General features: G+C 34.9%; 1 protein-coding gene across 2 annotated transcripts in view; it reads right to left on the bottom strand.

The window, feature by feature from the left end:
* LOC131030351 (patatin-like protein 2) overlaps positions 1-25,182 on the bottom strand; it is a 46,453-nt gene that overhangs the window by 15,767 nt on the left and 5,504 nt on the right. The window lies entirely within an intron of this gene.

Below are 25,182 nucleotides of genomic sequence, written 5' to 3' on the forward strand. Positions count from 1 at the left end.
CAGCATATCGACATCAATGACAATATACAATGTCATCGTGTCCTCATACCGGTTCACATAATGCCAACATACCAGTCTAGTAGACTAAACTCAGTTTCCAGAACAACCATTTATGTAGCATACCAAATGGTGAAGGAAGACATGTAGTATGATCTTTGTTCAGTCCTTCTTGGGAAGCTCCTGAGCAATCTAAAGAAAATTAAATGAGATAAGAAGAATGTATTTAAATTTGATTCTCTAGTCATCTGTATTGCACTATATTTCATGAATGAGATTCTCAGAATAGGGAGAGTTAAATTGGCATTTGATTTATGAGTGTCCAATCAAATTAAGAAAGGCATGCAGAGATTGGGAAATAAGGAGAATTAGACTTCCCTGTGGATCTTTTTCAAAATTTTCCAAAGAAAAATGAAGGATGGAGAAAGGATTCCCAAAGAGATTGTTGAGAAATATGAGAACACTATCTACTTCATGGTTGACAAAGACCAATGTCACATGGAAGTTGTGGAGGTTAGGATAGTCTAGATCTTACCAATGGGTTATGAGGTGGATGACCAAACACTTGAAGTTCATGTTCAACAATTTCTAAGAAAACCGGTGGACCCCAAAGAACCCAAGTTTAGCAGCTTCAAGGAGAAAGATATGGAGTTGCACAAGAAGTTCTTCGAGCCTACAAGAAAGAGAAAAGTATCTAAAATGGATGAAGAAGTGTCTATAAATATAGGATTCACCAGAGAGGAAGTGAAGCAAGCAAGGGAGAAGCATGCTCAGATGGATGCTAAGGATGAATCCAAGAAGCCTAAGGCTAAACCGGTTCCCTCCAAAGAAATTCCAAAGGAGAGAAAGTGTGCTCCTTCTTTGGTAATACCATCAATAGGACAAAGCTTGTCTAAAAAGGGAGTTTTGAAGAAAAAGGAGAAATCCAAATGAACCTATGTTGTTGTATTTGTGCTGGCATCTAAGACTGAATCAGATGAAGAAGCAAGAAAGGCCAAGAAGAAAGGAGAGTTTGTCAGAGTTGTAAGGAAATCATAGTCCAGAGGCTAGATATGAACCTACCCTTACCGGAAGACCCAAGAGGGGAAGGAAGATTAGAACACAACTTGATGATCATCTTGACACTGAAAATTTGCAAGGTAAATATACATTTCTTTCTACAATGAAAACAGATCAATTGATTGACGAGATAATTTTTGATGGAAATTTGAAGAACATTGGAGCATACTATAAAAATCTAGTTAAGGTAGATCAAAGAAAATTTGAGGAAGTTTTTGTTTTGTATTTACACAACTTTTGTAAAACTTTGATTGAATTGGAGCATTGCATACCTAAGAATTTGTATAATATTACTGATGCGAGGTGGTTGAAAGCTAGTAAAATTGATAAAGAAATTAAAGAGAGAGAATTTATCAATGTTTGCACCTGTATCTCTTAAGATGAAGCCAAAAGGCTCATTGAGGAAGAAACTAAGAAGGAACTCAGAAGTAGGAACAGGGTAAACAAATTAATGAATTCATGGTTGAAGAAGTAAGAAAAGAAACTGAAGAAATATAGAGAAGGATCATAAAGAACAACACTTTATATAGTGATGCAGCTCAAACTTCCCATTGGGAAGTAAAGGAAGGTGTCTCTGGTGATTAGAAGGATGAAACTCAAATAGAGGGACATCTGAAAGATCAAGGCCATGTAACCCTTGATGTTGAGATCCGTTTGAATGCTCCAGTGGTAGAAAAAATTGAAGAAAGCCCTAAGATTCCAAAGAATGACACTGCACCAAGTGGTAACACTGGTGCATAGGATAAAGGGAATGATGTTGAGGGAAAGGAACCAGAGAAGACAGTGGTGCCGTTTGTTGAGGTAGATAAAGGGAAGAGAGTTGTTGATACTCCAATAATTAACACTCCTCCAGTCAAAGGGACAATGACCCTACCTCAAATCTCAATCAATCTTGATGGCCTCCTTAATATTAGACAAATGTCACTATTTGAGAAGTTGATGCTTGCAACAGAAGTACAAGCTTAGGCCAGTCAAGATCTGCTCAAATCAAAAAATGAAGACAAAAAGCTTATTCAAATGTCTATTGATGTTTTGCAGAAAAGAGTGCTAGATACAACACTAGATCCTAACTCTAACCCCTCTGAAAAACTATTTCAGTTGATAAGTAATATAAAAACCAATTTTAAATCCTTGGAGAAGACCACCACCTAGTGGGTACTAGACAGATTAAAAGAGGTCCGTATGCAAACATTCCAGAAAATGATAGAGGATTACAGAGTAAGATTGAATAAAGGTTTGGAGACAATCTTCGAAGCACTAATAGAAGGTGGTAATATATATAAGTCTTGTCTAATTCTGCCAAAGTTCACAGCTGACATAGACAAGCAAATAAATATTTTGCAGGATAAGCTAGCTGGTATTTCACAGTCTTTTGATTCTAACGTAGCCCTTACCAACAATATAGAAGGGTAGGTAATGGCTCTCAATGATCAGATCTCGATCCTAAATGCAGAGAAAGACAAAATTTTGAGGAGAGTTGGTGAACTCTGAAATATGATTACCCCTAGGGTGGACACCATGTTTAGTAATAAAGTAGATTGTATGAAGGCTATGACACAACCTGTTCCATCTGAATTGAAGGATGTGGAGATTCATGCCTATGTTTTTAGTGCATTCATTATAGTTTTCAACAACTTGACTACAGGGTGGGATAACCACTTAGGATTTTTGAAGACCATTTTTGTTGATATCTTCAAGTATATGTAAAGTTTCTGGTAGATATCCTTGTATATAAGCTTTGGACAACACCCCATCTTTGGCATTACTGTCAAAAGGGGAGAGTAAATGTGAAAAATTTACAATGAATAAATAGAAGAGTGCAATGTATAGAGCATGATACAGGTTTCAAAATTCTTTATCTAATGGGTAGCCTTAGAAATTTTGATAGCAATTTTGATTTGGTATCCAGGTTGTTTCAACACTTAGTCATTTTTCACGAGTGTTGCCATCAATGCAAAAGGGGGAGATTGTTGGCAATTAACACTCATCTAGTGGATACTTATACTTTATTATTGGTTTAAGGGTTGTCATTGATGGAAAATCTTCATGGAATTCTATCTAATAGCTATAGATCTTGATAACCGGAAGTGGATGTGAACCGGTAACCAGTTAACCAGTATTTCAGGTTAGGAAGAGAAGCTTTTAGTCTAGAAGTCTTCCAATGATTCCGATGTTATAAATTATGCATGGGTTAATAAGGCCGACATAAAAACATAATTTTATCATATTTTTGGTGATCCACTTTTGATTTTGGTGATCCGATAAAGTTGACTCATGATTACATGTTACACTACAAACCAACTTGATAATTATCTATTTTGTGATTGTAGATATATAAGACTAGCACAAAAGATCTTTTTGATGTGGTGTGAATTGATATGAGAGAGTACTGATCAAGAATCCATTTTGGCACAGTTTCACAAGCGCATTCTTGATCCACTAGCTGATTGAGACATAAAATAGAGCAGAGTTGCAAAGCAAATACAATCTGAGTTTTGGCACTTAACCGAAACTCTTCTAGGCATTTTTGGATGCTATTTTGGAGTTCATTCATTTTAATTCATCATTGTAAATTATTTGTAAGGCAGTGATCCTTCCGAGGTTGTAGCCCTTATTGTAATTGACTTGTAAGCTCTAGGTAGCATACCTGAATGCTAGTGCAGTCCCCTTCACATAATATTGTTTTTATATTGGCCATAGTGGAATAATATTGTGGGTTCAAATCCCACCATGGTTTTCCCATTTGGGTTTCCACATAAAAATCTAGGTGTAATGATTTTGTGGTTGATTGTTCTGTTTTTCTACATTTTAGGTTCATGATTATGCTTCTGGTGATTTAATAAGGTTAAGTTAAAAAATTTAATAACTGATAGAACATTTATTCACCCCCCGGCCCCCTCTCAGTGTTCCTTGATTCCAACACTTGCTATCTCTTTTATCTTTCCTTTTTAGGGATATCTTATTTTTCCTCATGATATTATTTTTCTTCTTTCCCAAGTTCTAATTTTCTCAATTTCGCATGACTTTCCCTATCTTTGAAGTATTTATTTAATTCCATATATGTGCATTTTTTTCCTCTTTCAATATTTCTTCTTTTCATTTTGCCATCTATTTTCCACTTCCAAAAATATTTTTTTATCATTCCTTTTTATGCCTTCACTTTACTACATTCCTTCAAATTGAAATGAAAAATTCAACAAATAAATAGTTAACATCCCACCTACACTATTTATAAACTATTACACAGGTGACTTGGTGCTAAGGGGATTAGGTGAATATTAAAATTTTAAAATGAGGTTTCATACTTATTTATCATGATTTCATGAGCCACCAAGAATCACATTATTTTTTACATAAAGCATATGCATCTACTTATAGTTCGTGTAGTTAAAGTGTATTTAATTATTCCATACATCATGTTGTTGAGCTAATTAAACACATTGATTTCTATAAACCACATAAACTTAAATCAATGAAAAACATTACCTATAAGAAAATCACCTAAAACTAGAAATGACTTCAATATTTACAACATATTTTAGTATGTACATCCTTGAGTGTTTTATTTTTTCAAAGGACTACACTCCCTCAGTTGTAAATATGGATGATTATTTTGACTCATTCTAGATCAAGGCTTACTTTGTCCTTTAATATGATGTGTTCTAGACCCTTTCTTTCTTTTAGGGTAAATATATATTTTTTGGTATTCAAAGAAATCCCATATTCAAGGCATCATTTATAAATTTTCTCTAAATGCTTGTAGTGATCTTTCCTACTCTTAAAATAAGATACAAGTCCGTCTTGATAGACTAGCATGATTGCATCAACGAGGTCTAAAATGCTAGATTTGTGTCTTTATAAAACATTGACCATACATTCTTTAGCTCAAATGAGATTCTCACATATACCCAAGTTCTCTAAGGAGTCATAAATGTTTCATAATGTTTTTTCAATTCCTTGACCATTATTTGGTTATACTCTTTGAATATTTCAATCATGAACATTAGTTCAGATCTAGAGACCTCTTTAGTTGGTGACACATGTTAGGGATATGGTAGTTGTCCTTAAGGGACTTGACATATATTGTTTCTGAGTCCACTCGTTATATTTTCTTCCCATTATTCTTTCTTATTAGAATATGATTAAATATCCACTCAATTCTAATTATTTTTATAATACTACCCTCTTAAAGCTTCATTTAATATTTTTACATATTAGGTCTAAGGGTGAGATTGATTTGCCTTTACTTCTAAAAGAAAAAATTTGTAACAAGTTTAAGAGGAATGATATGCTAAAAAAATATTGTACATACTTTGATCTTATCATTTGATCAAGTAGACCAGTTCTATTTTATTATTTTAGTTTGATTAGGTAAAACAAGTTTTGATGGGACTTGAAACACCTTAAATAAGGACTTTGTATGGATCCTAAAGTTGCAAAAAAAATGTTGCAACTAGATAATACTTAGATTAACATCATCCATCTAACAACCAAAGGCAAGACTTAAGGCATCAGAGATCTAGCTGAAACACCCAAAAGGCCAAATCCATGAAATAGGCATCCTTAGAGAAACATAGACAGAGTTTTACAAGGCTCCCTAAACCTAGACCATGTGGGTTTTGACATGGCTCCCATAACCATAGGACCTAAAAAAATAGATACATATCTTGATGGAACTTCCTAAGCAACTAGGTTTTGAAAAGGTTCCCAAAATCTTTGGAATAACAACAAAAAGGGGTTTTAATAAGTTCCCCAAAGCTTCATAAATGGGTTTTGAAAATACTCCCATAACTTTACGCTGAATATTATCAACCTTGAAGTCCAAAATGCAAGCATCAAGCACAAACACCCTGAACATCAACCTCAATAGAAAAGGGAGAATGTTGTCAAAATAAGGGCAACCACAACCTCCTTACATCAACTGCCACCATCTCCTATACACCAAGTCTCCACCTCAATAGAAGACAACTCCACCTTTGTAGGAAAGGCCTGTAATAAATAGAACATATACATCCTCCAAGTCCACCTCGAAAGGAAACAGAAAGTTTCAAAGATAGGAAGAGCAACCAAAACCCTCAAACAACAACCCCCACCATCTCTTGCAAACCAAATTTCCACTTCAATAGGATAGATCTACAATAGAAGGGAAAGAATGACATAAACACCCAACACCTCCAACTCCACTTCAATAAGAGAAGCAAAGGTATGGGAGAAAGGTACAAAAATAAGATCCTCTAGAGAGTAGAACAAGAATAGAGTAGAAGAAAGGCCCCAAACAATAGAAAACCTCAACCAAGACAAGTAGCTAGAGGGGAGGACAACACTGAAGACAAGAAAAGCACAAGCCAAAAGAGAAAAATGGGCCAAGTCCCCAAGACAAAGACTAGGGAGAAAATTGAGTCTTGCACAAATAGAACATAGGAGAAAACAATACAAACCCTCCTAACAGAAAAACTTCTCAACCAGAAGAAAGCACCTAAAGCCAAAAATATGGCACTTGAAAGGGAAACCTAAAGTAAAAGACCCACCACTAAAGAGGCCAACAACATAGAAGGAATGGACAATAGAGGATATGGAGGCCCTTTAAAGAAAAAACCAACCCATTTGCAGCCCAAACACACCCAGCCATAACCCCTGAGAGAACAAAGAAAAAGGCACACAAAACAAGAAAAAAATCACCAGAGACTCCTCCACAAGCATGGCACTAGCACCAAACCCTAGAGGCAAAGGAGCCAAGACCCACACAGTTATGTAGAACAAAACGACCCAAGAGCCAATGCTCCCCACATACTACACTACAACAAACTCTACCAAGGATGGTTGCGAAACACCCCTAAAAATCTTGATAAAACTAAAGAATGCTAGACATGAGAACAGAGTGCCAAACCCACCAAGTGTAGTAGGAACAAAGGCAAAAGATCACCAAAAATCAAACATAAAAAATACCACAAAAAATAGCTAGGGAGAGAACCAAATAGGGCAAGAGAAGGCCCCAAACAACATCATATACTTCATCAAAATCACTCTCTGAGTTATCTTGAACAACTCCACCCTTTCGAGAAGCTCTAGCTCCACTCCTACCTCTCTCTCCCATCTGATGGTTGAATGTTTATTTCTATTATATTATTAGTATTTTAATTAATATTGTTTCTCATCATTCTTTAGCTTTTACTAATGTAAACTATTTTAATTTTAGCCTTAGTACAAATGTTTCGATCTCTAGTGTTGATTTCATCAATCAACTAGACTCTGATTTTGTAATTTAATCAAAATTATTGAACAAATATTGTTTCTCATCATGCTTTGACTTTTTACTAATGTAAACTAATTTGTATTCAGCCTTAGTACAAATTTTTAGATCTTTAGTGTTGAGTTCATCAATCAATCTGATTCTACTTTTATAATTTAATTAGAATCATCAAACGTTCTCTCTAATTGTACAAGCCTAATGAGAATTTTGATATTTTTTAACTATACTAGTTTATTTACTAGTAACTTAATTTATTAGCCCTTCATTTTTGTTCTTTCCTATGCTATTGGTTTTTTGTTATTTAGTTATTATGTACTCTTTGTAGCAGCAATTTATCTTGTACTTTTGACTGTTCATGTTGATATCTTTATACGAGTTCTCCTCCTTTGATTTAGACCCTTAGTGGTATTTTATTATGGGTTTTAGGGACCCATCAAAACCTATATTATCTCTAATATAAAGTGTAATTTCTTACCTATATTCAACTTCAAGCATGGGCTCCCAACCATTAAAATATTTCTCAAATTCATCCATACTATTAAAAAATGTATAATTTTATCTACTTTCATTTAACACCTTCTAGTTGCAAATGTTATCAAGGACACTAGATCGTGTGATGATAGTAATGTTAGATTTATACATGGAAGGAACCAACTTCAACACTAATGTTTTAATAGCCAAGGAATCAATGTAAACATTTTATAACCTATCAATGTAGTGTAAACTGAATACAATAAACATTTCTATACAAGTTAAAATGTTCTTTTGATGTTGCCTAAATAAGATTCAACTATTGATAAATTAGTTCTGAATATCTAAGTATTCTTGTTAACTTAATATCATTCTTGTGAGAAACATTCAATTCCAAAACAAGGGATTCATACACTATAATTATATTATTACATTTTATTATTACATCTCAATTACATATTCAAAGGTTTGTTTATTTAACAAAATAAGAATCACTCCATCCCTTGAATTTTTTTAACACACCAAATGACATAGAGGGGTGGGGTGAATCAGTCTAGACCCTAAAGAATTTTATGTTCAAGATCTTAAACTTAAAACCATAATTTTCTTATCTCTGTAATAATGAAACATGAAACCACAAAACACAATATACAAGAGAATTCCAAATTTATATGGAAAAACCTAAGTAGGGAAAAACCTTGGTGAGAATCACACTCACAATATAAATAAATGATTATAATATTTTAGGATCAAAGCAAATGGAACTCATTACTCCCAATTTGTACTTGCAAGACTAGGGAACACAACCTTAGGGCAAGATAAAATTGAATTGCATTATTGAGATACTTAGTCCCAAAGCAAGATACAATGGAGTTACATTACTAAAGCTCACTGATCCAGGGAAAGATATAGATTTATGAAAGCTTCTATAAGGACATACTATCTTCTATTATGTATAAGTAAATGATTATTTAAAATGAACAAGATATCCTAGTCATGAAAATACACTTGAAAAACTATTTCAAACAAACAATGTCATGGAAAACATACATTCACTATCTCAAAACTCTATCACGCTGAAGGATATGATCATCGAGGCTTATCACAAAAAAACAGTCACACTTCTACTTCTCTACATATTATTTCTTATAATTCATGAAAAATCTATTTAATTCCATCCATCAATTCAAGCAATGGCACATTTTTATATACTAGCTTACTCACTTAAACCCTCAACTAGGTCGGCCACAAGGCAAGCCACAAAGAGAAACTACACCAAGTACGGTCAACCCCTGGAGATAAAGGGAACCCAAATACATAATAATAATTATTCCAAAGTTGATTCCAATGAACTACACACACAAGTACATCTTCTAAAGTCGACATCAAATGTAATTTTTAGATAACTAATAAAGCATGCCAACTAGTTAGCCCAAAAAACATCACCTAATACAAATTACTTAATGGGGATCTTCACATTCCATGGTAAGAATTAGTTAAAAACTTTAAATCAACCTCCAGTTTATATTTGGAGAACTAAGATATGAATAAGATAAACCAGTTGAGGTGGCCAGAGACTAAAACAATTGACCACACCGTACAATAAAACAACAAAAAAACACTTGTCGAGAAAACCAACACATGAAATCTAAATTAGAACACTACACAAAATATATGAAAATATCCTCCATGACTCAACACAATAACAAACACTATGGAGCAATGCATTGGATTCTCTCAGCTAGTCATAGTAGACAACCTCATTGTCAACAAACAACAATAACCAAATTCAACATTTGAGCAATTGAGGACCTAAAAATATTACAATGTAACATTCATAGAACATGGACATTAATTCTAGAAATGCAAGCCATTATCTTCAAACACAAAGAGAAATGTATCGGTACTGATACCATTCTCTTGTTGCAAAATGTCCTTATGGGTTGGAGGAATTTTAGGAGAGGGATATCTAGTGTTATAAGAATAGATAAGAAACTTTCACATCCATGAAATGTCTTCATTGTAAAACTATTTATAAACTAATTAATTGAAAATAGAACATGAGCTATTCAATGAAATAAGTTTTCTTTATAAACTATATCATATTCAAATAATTAACCAATTATGTAGATGATACTAGATAACACTAATGAGATTAGTTAAGAAATATTAAATATCAATATTCAATGTTGTGATTTATTAAACAATTTTATATACCATTTTTGTGATTAATTTACTAATGAATGTTTCCCTTGAAGAATCTAGAAAATTAGGTACAATGCTTGAAAATTTTAATGTCACTCATATTGCAATTATACCTAAAATTCAAAATCCTAGTTCTTTCATTGATTTCAAAGATATTTCACTATGCAATTTGGTATACAAAATATTCTCAAAAGTAATATACATGAGATTATGCCCACTTAATCTAATTTTTTTTTGAGGAACAAGGTGGATTTATTCTAGGCCCTGAAACATCTAAGGGAGCACTAGCTTCTCATGAAATATTCTATTTATCTTAAACAAACAAAAACCCAACTTTCATCATTAAACTAGACATGTTGAAAGCAGTGATAAAGTGGATTGGATTTCCTAATGCAAGTTTTATCCAAATTTAGTTTTTCACCAAAATTTTGTAAGTGGATTGATTCTTGTATATCTAGACCTAAATTTTTAATACTAGTGAATGAATGTTCAACTAGTTTTTAAACTCCTCTCAAGGTGTGAGATAGGGTGATCCTTTGTCACCGTTCCTTTTCATTATACTTGTTGAGGATTTGAGTAGATCTATCAGTTCTCTTCATGCTCAAAATAAGTCGAAAGGAATCACTATTCCCAGCATTAATCTTTCCCTAATCATTTATTGTTTGCAAATGACACTCTCTTATTTTTCAGTGCTTCAATTAATAAGGCAAAATGTGTTAAGCCCTCGCTAGATAAATATTCTTCAGTTTTTGGTCAGATAATTAATCCATCGAAATCCAAGGTATGCATCCTTAACTAACCACCTTAGGTTAAAGCCAGTATTACTAGGGTCTTGGGATTCCAAATGGTAGAGCTACCTTGCCAATACCTTGACATCCCTTTCTTCATGAGTAAAAATAAACCCATATATTCGAAAAAATTCATCAAATGCTTACAAACCAATATTTCTAACTGGAAAGGAAAATGATTATTAGTGGCAAGTAGAATACAAATGGTTAAATCAGTCCTTGTTGCCATTCCAAATTATTACATGGTAGTTTTGGAAGCTCCAAAATCAATAGTCTCAGAAATTGAAAAAATTATAAGAAATTTTCTTTGAAAAGGAAATTTGGAGATTAAATAAAAAATTACTTTATAATAATTAGAAAACATGAGTTTAAAAAAGAACAAAGGTGGAGCAAGTATTCTAATATATCAACAAGAAATTTATCCCTAGGTTCAAAATCGGTTTCCCATATGTACACGAAACCTCAAGCCAAATGGTGTAAGCTTCTGCAAAGTAAATACTTTGATTCTCCTAATCCAAGTTTTTTTTTTATAAATTCTAATCCTTCCATATGATCAACCATGTGGAATTTCTTAGTTGCTTGCAGAATTGTGGTTTGTCCTTATATTTCCTGGAAAGTGTTTATTAACTTAGATACTCATTTTTGGGAGGACTCTTGGAATGGTCATCCTACTCTCTCCTATGATCTAAATATCTCACAAGAAAGGGCCATCCTTGCTTCCATATGTGGTGCAGGAGCACCTAACCTCATTTTTCAGCACAGGTTTGATAGCAAGTTTGGTTTTTATTATTTTTAAGTTGGAAAGTTGTCTAAAATGTTTTTGAAGTTGTTCTAGGTTGTTTAGATGAGTTTTAAACTCATTGTGTGGTCTTGGTTTCCTGTTTTCATCTTTTTGCTCAAAATTGCTAGTTTGGAGTTGCCTGGCAAAATGTTGGGAAAAGTGAGTTTTTAATGTGTTTTTGTTTTGAAAAGTGTTTAGGCATGTTTTGTTCTTGGTTTTTAGGTGTGAGTAGTGTTCTAAGATGATTGGTGGTTTTTGAGATCAACCTTGCATCATCTAGGCATCAATAGTTGTCATTTTAGACATGAAAATGTCAAATTTGTGTGCTCTTGGTCATGTACCTATCCATAGAAGAGGATAAATAACTTGGAGAAGTATTTATTCTACTGTTTGAACCATTTTAAGGGTTGATCATTCGGATTTATCAATCATTTTGCAAGTTTGCACTACTTTTTACCTTGTTTTCCCTATGTTTCGACTCCATGTGAGCAGCAGTCTGTACACCTGCTATACGTGGCCATACTAATTTTGCATTTTATATTTCTCTTATATTTCCCAAATCTTTTCCCTTTGGTGGCATTGAATTTCATTAAGTTTTGAGTTTTGTGCAAAATTATCTAGTTTTGACAGTTTCATTGCCTTGTCTAGGAAAATTGGCAAGGATGCTTGACCAACTTGGCTTCTTGAAGCCCTAAATGTTCATGGCTTCTCAAGAACCAGTTGGTCAACTTGTAAGATATGTATATCCATGCTTTTATTTCCAAAATGCAGTTCCAAGAAGTTTTGTGGCCATAGAGCCCTAGGCAAGTGTGCCATTTGGCTAGGGTCTTGAAGAAATTTGATGCTTTTCTCTTCTATACAAAATGCATTCATTAGATAATAAGACCTGTTTTGATCTTTAAGGTTGAATGTAAAGATGAAGAGGCTTTCTAAGCCATAATGAGGTTGATTACATTTTCAGTTTGTGAAAATGATGTAAAAAACAGTGAGTCACTGTTTTGGAGTTGATTTCCATTCATTTGCTCACTCTCCACCATATGTTGGTGCTTGTAAAACCTTGTATCTTATTCTATTGGCTTGCAAACAAGAACAAGGAGTGGTTTATGACCCTACCCATGGGTTTTGAGTTTTCCAAGATCAATTAATGATCCTTGAGGCAAAGTTGTAATGATAAGCTGGATATCACAGTCAGTTATGACTGATTTTTGCATTTTTGTTGAAGATGTTTATGTATTCTTCCTTTTTCCAAATAGTAGGTATGAAGGACAAAAAATATCCAAAGGTAGAGCAATGAATAAAAGCACCAATTAGAACTTTAAAAAAAAAAATTTGACAGTGGAAAGTGCAGGTCCAACGTGAAAAAGTAGTGAAAGGGCAAATTGTAGTGATACTTAGTTTGACAATGCATGTTTCATTGTTTGTAATTGCCTAATGCCTTTTGTGCAGGGCTAATATGATTCCTTCTTGTCTCTAATGTTATTCATGTTTACATGCTTCAAATTTTAATTGGTTCTCATGCAAAAATTGTGTTTGTAGAAAGAAAGATTGAAAAGTTGTCAATGTTGCATACTCCTTATGAGCAACTTTTTGTAAAACCATTATTCTCTTACCCTTGGAGGTGTAAATTGATTTATTGTGGCCTAAATAGCATGTGACATGATAGAACCAAGTTTGTATGGTTCATATTGAAGGTCTCTAACTTGTAAGACAAATTTTGCCATTAAAACCCTTGCAAACCCTTCCTTTTGCACCCATTTTTGGGACAGTCATGGAGAAGGCCTAATGAGCCCTAAAACTTAGAAAATATTCAAGAACTCTCAAAAGGGTATCCAAATATGAAGTCATTTTTGTTTGGAAGTCCATCGTTGGAGGAGGGTGAGCATAAAACCCCAAAAGGAGGGCAAATTCCTTGTAGCCCATTTTAGGCCTAAAACTTGGATTTTTGTCAAATCGGGTACACAAAGGGAGGTTGCAAAGATTAAAACCCATCAAGTCCAGTTGAAAAAAGTTAATCTTGCATGAATTTAACACTTTGGGTGAGATAGACTCCAAAACTTAGGTTGTATCACTTGTGAAGGACTTCTACACCTCAAAACGTAGAAGACCAAAGACATCCATTGGGGTAAAACTTGACACAACTTGTAGATCAGAAAATGGAGACCTTGTGCAGTCAGAGAATAGATCAAGATAGAGGAATGAATACCAGTTGAGTGAGTAAGGTGTTAGATTGCCAAGCCAGAGAAACTATGGAGTTGAAGCCCTTGAGCAACCAAGAAGTGTTTGACTTAGGGAGTTGGATCAAATAGGGTTGCTAGGTTGTCTATAAACCTTTTGCACTCTTATTTAAGTAACAAAACCTTGAAACTAGCAAGAACCTATTACTTAGTGAACATACAAGCCACTTGGGCAACCTTCTTGCATCCTCCCTATCATAGTGGTATCAGAGCTTAGTTACACTTGAGAAGAGGAAGCAATTTGGCAACCATGGTGACAAATGCAGAGCTAGAAAAGAAAATGGAAGACCAGGAAGAAGAAAATAGTTTACTCAGAGTGAAGCTAGACCTCTTAGAGCAGAAGTTGGATGAAGTAGAAGTGAAGGCAAATGAAGTCAACAATAAGATAGAAGGAATAGAAGACAGGGGTGAACTATTAACTATAGAGGATGAAATCCCTCTACCAGACCCTTTGATAGAGAATGAACCCTTTTCGAAAGCCTTGAAGGCTATGAGTGGGAGAACACTAGAAGGAGTCCCACTATTCAGTGGTAAAATGGACCCAAAAGTGGTCATGGAGTGGATTGAGGGGCTTGAGAACCATTTTGAATGTGATGGTGTGATAGAGGCCCAAAAAGTGAAGGTGGTTAAATCCAGGTTGAGAGGAGCTGCGGTAACATGGTGGAAGTTCATTCAGGATGAACGTGAGAAAGAGAGCAAAAAGCCCATAGCAACTTGGAAGGGAATGTTGTCCAAGATCAAAGAGACTTACATTCCAGAGGATTAAGAAATACAGCTCCATAGGAAAAGGCAAAACCTTAGGCAAAAGGAGTTAGATGTCAGTAGTTACACTGAGGAATTCCAGAAGCTATGCCTTAGGTCAAAGATCCAAGAGGATGAAAATGTCAAGGTTGCTAGGTATCTCAATGGTTTGAGATGGAACATACAGGAAGAGTTAAGTTTGTTGTGTCCTACAATAGTTCAGAAGTGCTACCAACTTGCACTCAAGGTAGAGGAAAGGAGTAGGAAGAAGCAAGAGTAGCATAACAGAGGTAGAGGAAGAGGCAGAGATGGTAGAGGCCATCGAGGCAGTTTTGGGGGAAGACACCTAGATCAAAGGTTCCAAGGAGAATCTAAGCTTACAGAGAAAAGTGGGGATTCTTAGAGCAAGCCCAATTATAGGGGTAGGGGATCAAGCAACCCAGAAAGGGGTAGATCTAGTGGCCCAGATAGAGGGTCTTACTTCTCCACAATGAAATGCTATAACTGTCAGAAATTGGGTCATCCTGCTTATAGGTGTCCATAAAAGCCTAGTTCTTCCTATGGAGGTGAAAAGAGAGTGAACTATGTTCAGGAGGAAGGAAGTAGTACAAGATCTCTAGTAATGCACCTAGCACCCAAAGATGGTGAAAGTCTAATGATGAGGTGAGTATTGATACAAGAACCTCACAAGTGTGAAGTGTCTCAGAGAAGAGCATTGTTCAGGATAAAGTGCAAAATCTTGGGCAAGGTATGTATGGTGGTTATAGATTCGGGTTCCATAGATAACATTATCTCAGAGGAGGCAGTTAGCAAATTGAACCTACCTAGAATGAGGCTCAATGAACCCTACAAGGTAACCTGGTTAAACAAGGGGCAACATGTCCTAGTTAATGAACCAGCATGGGAAGACTTCAACATAGGTGAATACAAGGATAGGATACTATGTGACATCCTTCCTATGGATGCTTGCCATCTACTATTGGGTAGACCTTGGCAATTTGATAGAAGGCCGCACCATGATGGTGAAAAAAACACATATTCCTTTCAAAAGAATGGTATTGTCTACAAAATTCAGTCCCTTAGTGAAGAGACAGAGAACAAAAAACCACAGGCACCTAAAGTGTTATTAGTCAATGAAAAAGAGTTCATCCAAACCATGAAAGAGGGAGATGGGATTGGTTATGCACTTGTAGTGAAACCTAAGGAGGAGAAGAAAGAAAAACAAGTAGAGATCCCACAAGAAGTGCAGCAAATTCTTGATAACTTTAAGGACATCATCAGTGATGGACAACCAGCAACATTACCTCCTTCTAGAGCCATTAGTCATCAGATTGACTTTATACTAGGAGCTTCTTTGCCAAGCAAAGCAGCTTATAAGATGGCTCCTGAACAGAACAAAGAGGTAACTAGGTAGATTCAAGAGTTGTTGGATCAAGGATTAATAAGAAAGAGTATAAGTCTCTGTGTCATACCCACTATGTTAGAACCTAAGAAAGGGGGCACATGGAGACTATGCACAGACTCCAGAGCCATCAACAAAATCACAATAAGGTATAGATTCCCTATTCCTAGGATAGAAGATTTGATGGATTGTTTAGGGGGTGCAAGGTATTTCTCCAAAATAGACTTAAAAAGTGGTTACCATCAGATAAGAATAAAAGAGGGTGATGAGTGGAAAACTTCTTTCAAAACAAATGAGGGTCTTTATGAATGGTTGGTTATGCCTTTTGGACTCTCTAATGCTCCCAGTACCTTTATGAGGTTAATGAATGAAGTATTGCAGGATTTTCTTGGTAAGTTTGTGGTAGTCTACTTAGATGACATTCTCATTTTTAGTAAGACTAAAGAGGAGTATTTGAAAAACTTAGCTATTGTTTTGCAAAGATTATCTGATGAGTAGTTAACCATAAATCTTGAGAAATGTGATTTTATGAAACAAGAGCTAGTCTATCTTGGTTTTGTTGTGTCCAGTGGAGATTTTAAGATGGATCAATCAAAAGTTGCAGCCATAACAAGTTGGCCGACCCCACAATTAGTCAGTGCAGTTAGAATTTTTCATGGTATAGCCCAGTTTTATAGAAAGTTTATCAGAGGGTTCAGTGAAATTTGTGCACCCATGTTAGATACAATAAAGGGTGGTCATAAGGTCAAGTTTCAATGGATAGAAGCAGCCAATAAGGGGTTTGAGTTACTCAAAACTAGAGTTGTTACACAACCAGTGTTAATCCTTCCTAGTTTTGATAAACTCTTTACTATAGAATGTGATGCCAGTCATCTTGCAGTAGGTGCAGCCTTGAGTTAGGATAATAGACTAGTTGCTTTCTTTAGTGAAAAATTGAATAATGCAAAGAAAAAATATTCATCTTATGATTTAAAGTTATATGCATTGGTGCAGACACTCAAGAAGTGGAGGCATTACTTGCTTCCTAAAGAGTTTGTTGTGTATACAGACAACCAGGCAGTCAGTTTCTTGAATTCTTAGGATAAACTCAACCATAGGCATGTGAAATGGGTAGAATACCTACAAGCATACACCTTTAGTGTTAAGCACAAGAAAGGCCAATGTAACAAAGTAGCTGATGCTTTGAGTAGGAGATTGTTGACTATTCAGGAGATCCAAGTTAAGAGTATTGGTATTGATTGCTTTCAAGATTTGTATCCTAATGATGATGATTTTGCTGCTGCTTATAAGGTTTGTCTTGCTTTTGAGAATCATTTCCATAGTGAGTATGCTGACTATACATTGTAGAATGGTTTGTTATTCAAGGGAGGATAGTTGTGTGTTCCCAAAGGTTCCATGAGAGAAAACCTTATCCAAGAGAAACACAATGGGTGTTTGAGTGGCCATTTTGGTCTCAATAAGACCTTAGAGTTGGTTCAACGCTTCTATTACTGGCCTAAGATGCAGAGAGATGTCAAAAGGTATGTTGAGGAGTGTATGATATGTCAGAAGGCCAAAGGTAATAGCACTAATGCTGGTTTATATCAGCCACTTCCCATTCCTTCTAGGCCATGGGAGTGCATCAGTATGGATTTTGTTGTAGGTTTACCAAAGACAAAAGCAGGGTATGACAGTATCTTTGTGGTTGTTGACAGATTTAGCAAAATGGCTCACTTTATAACTTGCAAAACTACTAATGATGCTAGTCATATTGCTTTCCTTTTCTTTAAAGAAGTTGTCAGAATACATGGTTTGTCATCTAGCATTGTCTCAGATAGAGATGTTAAGTTTCTGGGTCATTTTTGGAAGACTTTGTGGAAGAAATTAGCTACTAACTTGTCTTTTGGCTTAGCTTACCATCCAAAGATAGATGGCCAAATAGAAGTGGTGAATAGAACATTGGGTAATCTACTCAGATGTCTCACCAAGGAGTATGGACAAAGCTGGGATCAGCTCCTCCCATAGGCAGAATTTGCCTATAACAACAGTGTAAACAGATCCACTAGTAAGAGTCCATTTCAGATTGTTTATGGTATGCATCCAAAATGTGTTTTTGAGTTACATGATGTGACTAACTTGCAACATGTTAGTGGGACAACAGAGGATATGGCACAATCTCTAAAAGAGATCCATGAACAGGTTAAGCAGTCTTTGCAGGACACCACAACAAGAGTCAAGGCAAGGGTGGATGCTTCAAAGAGGGATGTCCAATTTTCAGTTGGAGATTTTGTGATGGTGCATCTCAACAGGTCTAGATTTCAAAAGGGAGTTCCTACCAAGTTATAGATGAGAAGAATAGGGCCTTGCAGGATTTTGGCTAAGTATGGTCCAAATGCTTACAAGATTGATTTACCTGCTGATGTTTCCTTGTCTCCTATCTTTAATGTTGCAAATTTGGTACCTTTCAAGAGGAATCCTCTAGAAGAGACTCAAAGAGCTTCAGACATTTCACATTCCCTTGCTGATCTATCTCTCCCCTCTTCTTCTTCTCCCATTCCTGAACAGGTACTTGATTCCAGAATCATCAAAAAGACTAGAAAGAATGACTACTTTGAACATTTGATCAAGTGGAAAGATCAACTAGCCTCTAAAGAAACTTGGACACCTCAAAGTGACTTCCACAAGGCTGGTATTCCTCTCTCTTTTCTGCCCAAAGGAGTCACATGACTTCTTTGTCACCGAGGGAGTATGATGCAGGAGCACCTAGCCTCATTTTTCACCACAGGTTTGATAGCATGTTTGGTTTTTATTAGTTTTAAGTTGGAAACTTGTCTAAGATGTTTTTGAAGTTTTTCTAGGTTGTTTAGATGAGTTTTGAACTCATTGTGTGGTCTTGGTTTCCTGTTTTAATCTTTTTGCTCAAAATTGCCAGTTTGGAGTTGCCTGGCAAAATGTTGGGAAAAGTGAGTTTTTAATGTGTTTTTGTTTTGAAAAGTTTTTAGTCATGTTTTGTGCTTGGTTTTTAGGTTTGAGTAGTGTTCTAAGATGATTGGTCATTTTTGAGATCAACCTTGCATCATTTAGGCATCAATAGTTGTCATTTTAGGCATGAAAATGTCAAATTTGTGTGCTCTTGGACATGTAACTATCCATACAGGAGGATAACTAACTTAAAGGGGTATTTATTCTACTATTTGAACCATTGTAATGGTTGATCATTTAGATTTATCTAGAATTTTGCAAGTTTGCACTACTTTTTACCTTGTTTTCCCTATGTTTCGACTCCATGTGAGCAGCAGTCCATACACCTGTTGTACGTGGCCGTAGTGTTTTTGCATTTTCTAGTTCTCTTATGTTTCTTGAAGCTTTTCCCTTTGGTGGCATTGAATTTTATTAAGTTTTGAGTTTTTTGCAAAATTATCTAGTTTTGATAGTTTCACTGCCTTGTTTAGGAAAATTGGCAAGGATGCTTGACCAACTTGGCTTCTTGAAGCCCTAAATGTTCATGGCTTCTCAAGAATGAGTTGTTCAACTTGTAAGATATGTATATACATTCTTTTATTTCCAAAATGCAGGTGCAAGAAGTTTTGTGGCAATAGAGCCCTAGGCAAGTGTGCCATTTGGCTAGGGTCTTGAAGAAATTTGATGCTTTTCTCTTCTATAGAAAATGAATTCATTAGATAATAAGACCTATTTTGATCTTTAAGGTTGAATGTAAAGGAAAAGAGGCTTTCTAAGCCATAATGAGGTTGATTGCATTTTCAGTTTGTGAAAATGATGTAAAAAATAGTGAGTCACTATTTTGGAGTTGATTTCCACTCATTTGCTCACTCTCCACCATATGTTGGTGCTTGTAAAACCTTGTATCTTATCCTATTGGCTTGAAAACAAGAACAAGGAGTGGTTTATGACCCTACCCATCAGTTTTGAGTTTTCCAAGATCAATTAATGATCCTTGAGGCAAATTTGTAATGCCCAGCTGGCTATCACAGTCAGTTATGACTGATTTTTGCATTTTTGTTGAAGATGTTTATGCATTCTCCCTTTTTCCAAACAGCAGGTATGAAGGACAACAAATATCCAAAGGTAGAGAAATGAATAAAAGCACCGATTAGACCTTTAAAAAAAAAGTTTTGACAGTGGAAAGTGCAGGTCCAAAGTGAAAAAGCAGTGATACTTAGTTTGATAGTGCATGTTTCATTGTTTGTAATTTCCTAATGCCTTTTCTGTAGGGATAATATGATTCCTTCTTGTCTCTAATGTTATTCATGTTTACATGCTTCAAATTGTAACTGGTTCTCATGCAGAAATTGTGTTTGTAGAAAGCAAGTTCGAAAAGTTATCAATGTTGCATACTCCTTATGAGCAACTTTTTGTAAAACCATTATTTTGTTACCCTTGGAGATGTAAATTTCTTTATTGTGGCGTAAATAGCATGCGACATAATAGAACCAAGTTTTTATGGTTCATATTGAAGGTCTCTAACTTGTAAGACAAATTTTGCCATTAAAACCCTTGCAAACCCTTCCTTTTGCACCCATTTTTGGGACAATCATGGAGAAGGCCTAATGAGCCCTAAAACTTAGAAAATCTTCAAGAACTCTCAAAAGGGTATTCGAATATGAAGTCCTTTTTTTCTGGAAGTCCATCATTGGAGCAGGGTGAGCATAAAACCGCAAAAGGAGGGCTAATTCCTTGTAGCCCATTTTAGGCCTAAAACTTGGATTTTTGTCAAATTGGGTACACAAAGGGAGGTTGTAAAGATTTAAACCCATCAAGTCCAGTTGAAAAAAGTTAATCTTGCATGCCTTTAACACTTTGGGTGAGATAGACTCCAAAACTTAGGTTGTAGCACTTGTGAAGGACTTCTACACCTCAAAATGTAGAAGACCAAAGACACGCATTGGGGTAAAAATTGACACAAGTTTTAGATCAACAAATGGAGATCTTGTGTAGTCAAAGAACAAATCAAGATAGAGGAATGAATACCAGTTGAGTGAGTAAGGTGTTAGATTACCAAGCCAGAGAAACTATGGAGTTGAAGCCCTTGAGCAACCAACAAGTGTTTGACTTAGGGAGTTGGATCAAAGAGGGTTGCTAGGTTGTCTATAAACCTTTTGCACTTTGATTTAAGTAACAAAACCTTGAAACTAGCAAGGACCTTTTACTTAGTGAACATAGAAGCCACTTGGGCAACCTTCTTGCATCCTCCCTATCAATATGGGATAGAAAGTGAAAGGCTATTTTCAACCTCCAAGTTATAACTCTCCAAAAAGGCCTTGGAAGAAGGTAGATTCCTCTCAAATCTCTCTAGATTAGCAAATGTCTCTTAACAAAATCCTTAGTTGTAGAATTATCTTCAAGTCAAATCTTTGAGATTCATTGTTTCGGGCCCCTTGAAAGACATTAATTTATTTAATAAAAACAAGTTACAACTCCCTTATTAGTCAAGAGTAGAAAGTAGAAACTCAAAGGTCAGTTTCATCTTGCTGGAAAGAAGTTTTCCTTCTTAAAGATAGATGTTTTTTCTTAGTTTTCTCTTAAGAAGAGGATTCTAACAAGAATTAGATTATTCAAACTTGGGATTGTTCATCCTTTCTAGTGTGTTCTTTGTGGATTGGATAAAGAGGATGTGGATTACCTTCTATTATAATGTCCCTTTGCCCATCCTGCTTAGGTCACATCCTTAACAAAATGAATATGTATTATTCCTTATCAAAGAATCTCTGGGATATATTCACAAATAGACCTTCACTCTATCATCAATCATTTTTTTCATACATTTGGAAAGCCATCCCTCCTATGATCATCTAGTGCATCTGGTGGGCAAGAAACAAAAAGATATTCGGAAAGGAACCTTCAAGTTTATCTAAGGTCTTGTAGAAAATTGGAACTTCTATTTCAGAAGTACTTAATGCATATGTAGAAAAATCCAAACCAATCAACTCTTCATTTTCAGATTGGGATTCAAAAATCCTTCAATCTTGGGAACACATTAAGCCTAGTTTTATAGGAAGCTCATTCCAACCCCCAAAAAGAAAAATAGATAGATAAAAAATCTATTGGATTCTTCCTGTGAAAGGGAAGTTAAAGTTAAACATTGACGGGGTAGCCAAACATAATCGAGGAAAAGTGGGTGGCAAGAGTGTAATTAGGGATCATAAAGGAAATATTTTGCTAGCATCAACATTTTATTTCCTGGATGGTCCCAATAATATGGCAGAAGCACATGCCCTTCTCCAAGGTCTCTTGTTGACTAAATCCCTTCAAGTTTTGAACATATTAATTGAGGGTGACTCTTTTCTTATTATCAATGCATGTATAAATATAATCTTGCACAATTGGAGCATTTGGTATGTGTTTCAACAAGTTTGGCTACTTCTTGAATCATTGGAAAATTATGAGGTTCCTCACTAGCACAGAGAGGGAAATATACTAGTAGATTGTTTGGTGAATAGGGAGTGTTCTCAATCTAATTCCTATCGCCAAATTCTCCATGAAATCTCTCCCTTAATTTGATGAGGCCTCTTCTATCATCCATAGAGAGGCCCTTGACTCCTAAATCATTTATTATGCTCTAAATATTTTAGATCCATGTTTTTGCATTGTCTTCAGTTTAGGAAGGTGTATATTAACTAATCATCCTCAGTTTAATAGATTCTTCCTTTTCCAGAATTGTCATAGTACATGTACATGCATGCTTCAATGACTCTCAAGTGTTAAGAGCATTATGGGATACTTGAAAGAGTTGGACTAAAGAATTGTATAATGGATGTGAAGAATGGTTGAGATAGTGATAGTTGCAATGATTTTAAGATGATAAAGAAAATGGGCTGCCCTTGGAGGGATCTGATTATTGTCCATTCTTGGGTTGAGGATTCTACAAACTTTGAGGGTATCTCTGACATTATCAATACGACTAGCAGAATAATTATTTTGCAAACCATAAAATTGTTTCTCCTACATCAGTATGATTGATCGACGGGCATGCAAACTCAATTGCATGTATAACTGTAATAATTGAGGTAGTAGTAAACAAGGTGTTGAAGACAACAGTTCCTACATTGTTGGAGTTGAATATGCTCAATAATTTGAATGGATCTACAAAGGACATTTCCATGGAAGGATTCATTAGATAGGTTCACACTCAAAAATATTGTTTTTGATCAGAGCAATCTTCTTCTCCTAACTACATGGATGAGAAAATTTTATTGTAATCTATAGTAACGATATACTATGGGTGTTGTAGCTATTATGTTGTGGTTTCTTTTTTCTTTAATTGGTTTCGAGATCCCTTTTAGCTCAACATTATGTTTTGTATGTAAATATTTGTAATATATATTAGTCTATATACCAATATATGGGGTTTGCCTCTTTACCAAAAAGAAAATGTTTTAAAAATTATTCCATCTAAATTTGAAATATATATGCTACTAAATCAGATCTATGCTTTAAAATTAAAATATATGCAAGCACAAGATATGTCAAGTTCACCAAAATGAAATATAGGAAAAATGATTGTAGACTAAAACATACATTAACCTAGGATCAATTTGTTTTACAATACAACACTTGAGAGGAATGGATGGACTTAACTACAATTACAAGTAAGAGTCATGCTTTCATAGATTCACCTTCTTTTCCATAGGTTGTAATGTGATTAGAAATAATATATGTATTTGTAATGAATTAGGCTAAAGAAAGATAAACTAAAAGCATTGACATTATAGAAAAATATATAGAATAGAAATGCATCACAAAGGTACAAATCTAAAAATAAGACATAGAGAGGAATCTAGATCGACAAATTGGAGTTGATAGTGTAGGACTAGTGTGTTGGGTGACCTATTATTTGGTGCCTATGATAGCTAAAAGGGAGTAGAAATGTAGTCAAGAGGTTTTGGAATTCTATCTCCCAAAAATATAGCCAAAAGGTGTTGTGCATGTGTGCTAAGACCCTTAGTTCAAGCATTTTCATCCATTCAAAATATAGGAATATATATTGTTGTCTAATTTGCACTATTGTACTAGTTTTATTGTCAAATATAAACCTACACACATGAAAAACATTAAATGATTTTTGTGCAGTTTTAGGGGTTTTGTAATTTAAACCCTATGTTAGTGTTCCCACCTCCACATCAGCTATGATAATGAAAAAGAGTGAATGAACAAGGGAGGATAGATGCAAATGAATAAGGGAAATGATGTGATGTAATTATTATACCTTAGATATAAAAACCTCTCATAGAGTTTCACATAAGGGTTGTGATGCAATGCTCTTTATGGAAGTCTTGGTAATGTTAATACAATAACATTATAATAAAACATGACAAATATGAATTCATACTTCAATGTTGAATGTTGTAGTCTATTGATTCTTGAATACACTTGATTAAATTGAATTGGAGAATGCTTTCTTTTAGAATCTTAGACATTTTGAATTATAGGAGTGTTTTATATAGGGGTCATCACTAGGTATTTTTGATAAAAAAAATGCTCAAGTATAAAAGTCAACACCGGATTTCAAATTATGAAGGCCAAAATTTACAAGGGAACTTTTTTTAGATATTTTGATGGGACTATAGATTTGGACACCCTGGTCCCACCCAAATAGGCTTTATATAAGGGACACATGATTGTCAAGATTTTTGATATTAGATTTGGTCATAATTTTGGCAATTGATGACGATTAAGTTGTTGGATTAATGATGAATTTTTTTTAGTAGAATAGGGCCCAAATATGCTTAAAATGATATAGGAGAAACCACACTAAAGTAGATGCCAAAATAGAGTGTAAATTTGTGAAGGGATATAATTTGCAACACTATAGTCTACTATTTCCATGACAATTTTCGTGAAAGAACTTTTCTCTCTTTCTTGTGAGTTGGTGTTGTTGTAGAGAAATATGTTTTTTAAAATATTTCTCAACCTATGCTTGCATGGGGTTTTGAATTCCTTTCTCTAGGTGTTAAAGGTGGAGGGAAGAATTGTTTGTAAAATTGATATTTTTTTGTATGCAAGGTGTTATACTCTTTCAAAATGGCCATGTGATAGGTCAATGTATAGAATCATTGTTTGAAGAAAGGTCTATTGGAATAAATACCTTTTCTTTGTGCAATTCCATTTTCTTTTGTAGGCTACTATCGCTATTGAAGGTGTGGAACTATCACAAATATTTCAGAGGCCATTTAAGATTAATTTTGCATCTATTACAATCTATCCATAATTTTCATATAAAAAGAAAGATATTTGTCTCGTGAAGGTCACTTAATTGT

The sequence above is a fragment of the Cryptomeria japonica genome, chromosome 1 (genome assembly GCF_030272615.1).
Source record: "Cryptomeria japonica chromosome 1, Sugi_1.0, whole genome shotgun sequence".
Taxonomy (NCBI): Eukaryota; Viridiplantae; Streptophyta; class Pinopsida; order Cupressales; family Cupressaceae; genus Cryptomeria; species Cryptomeria japonica.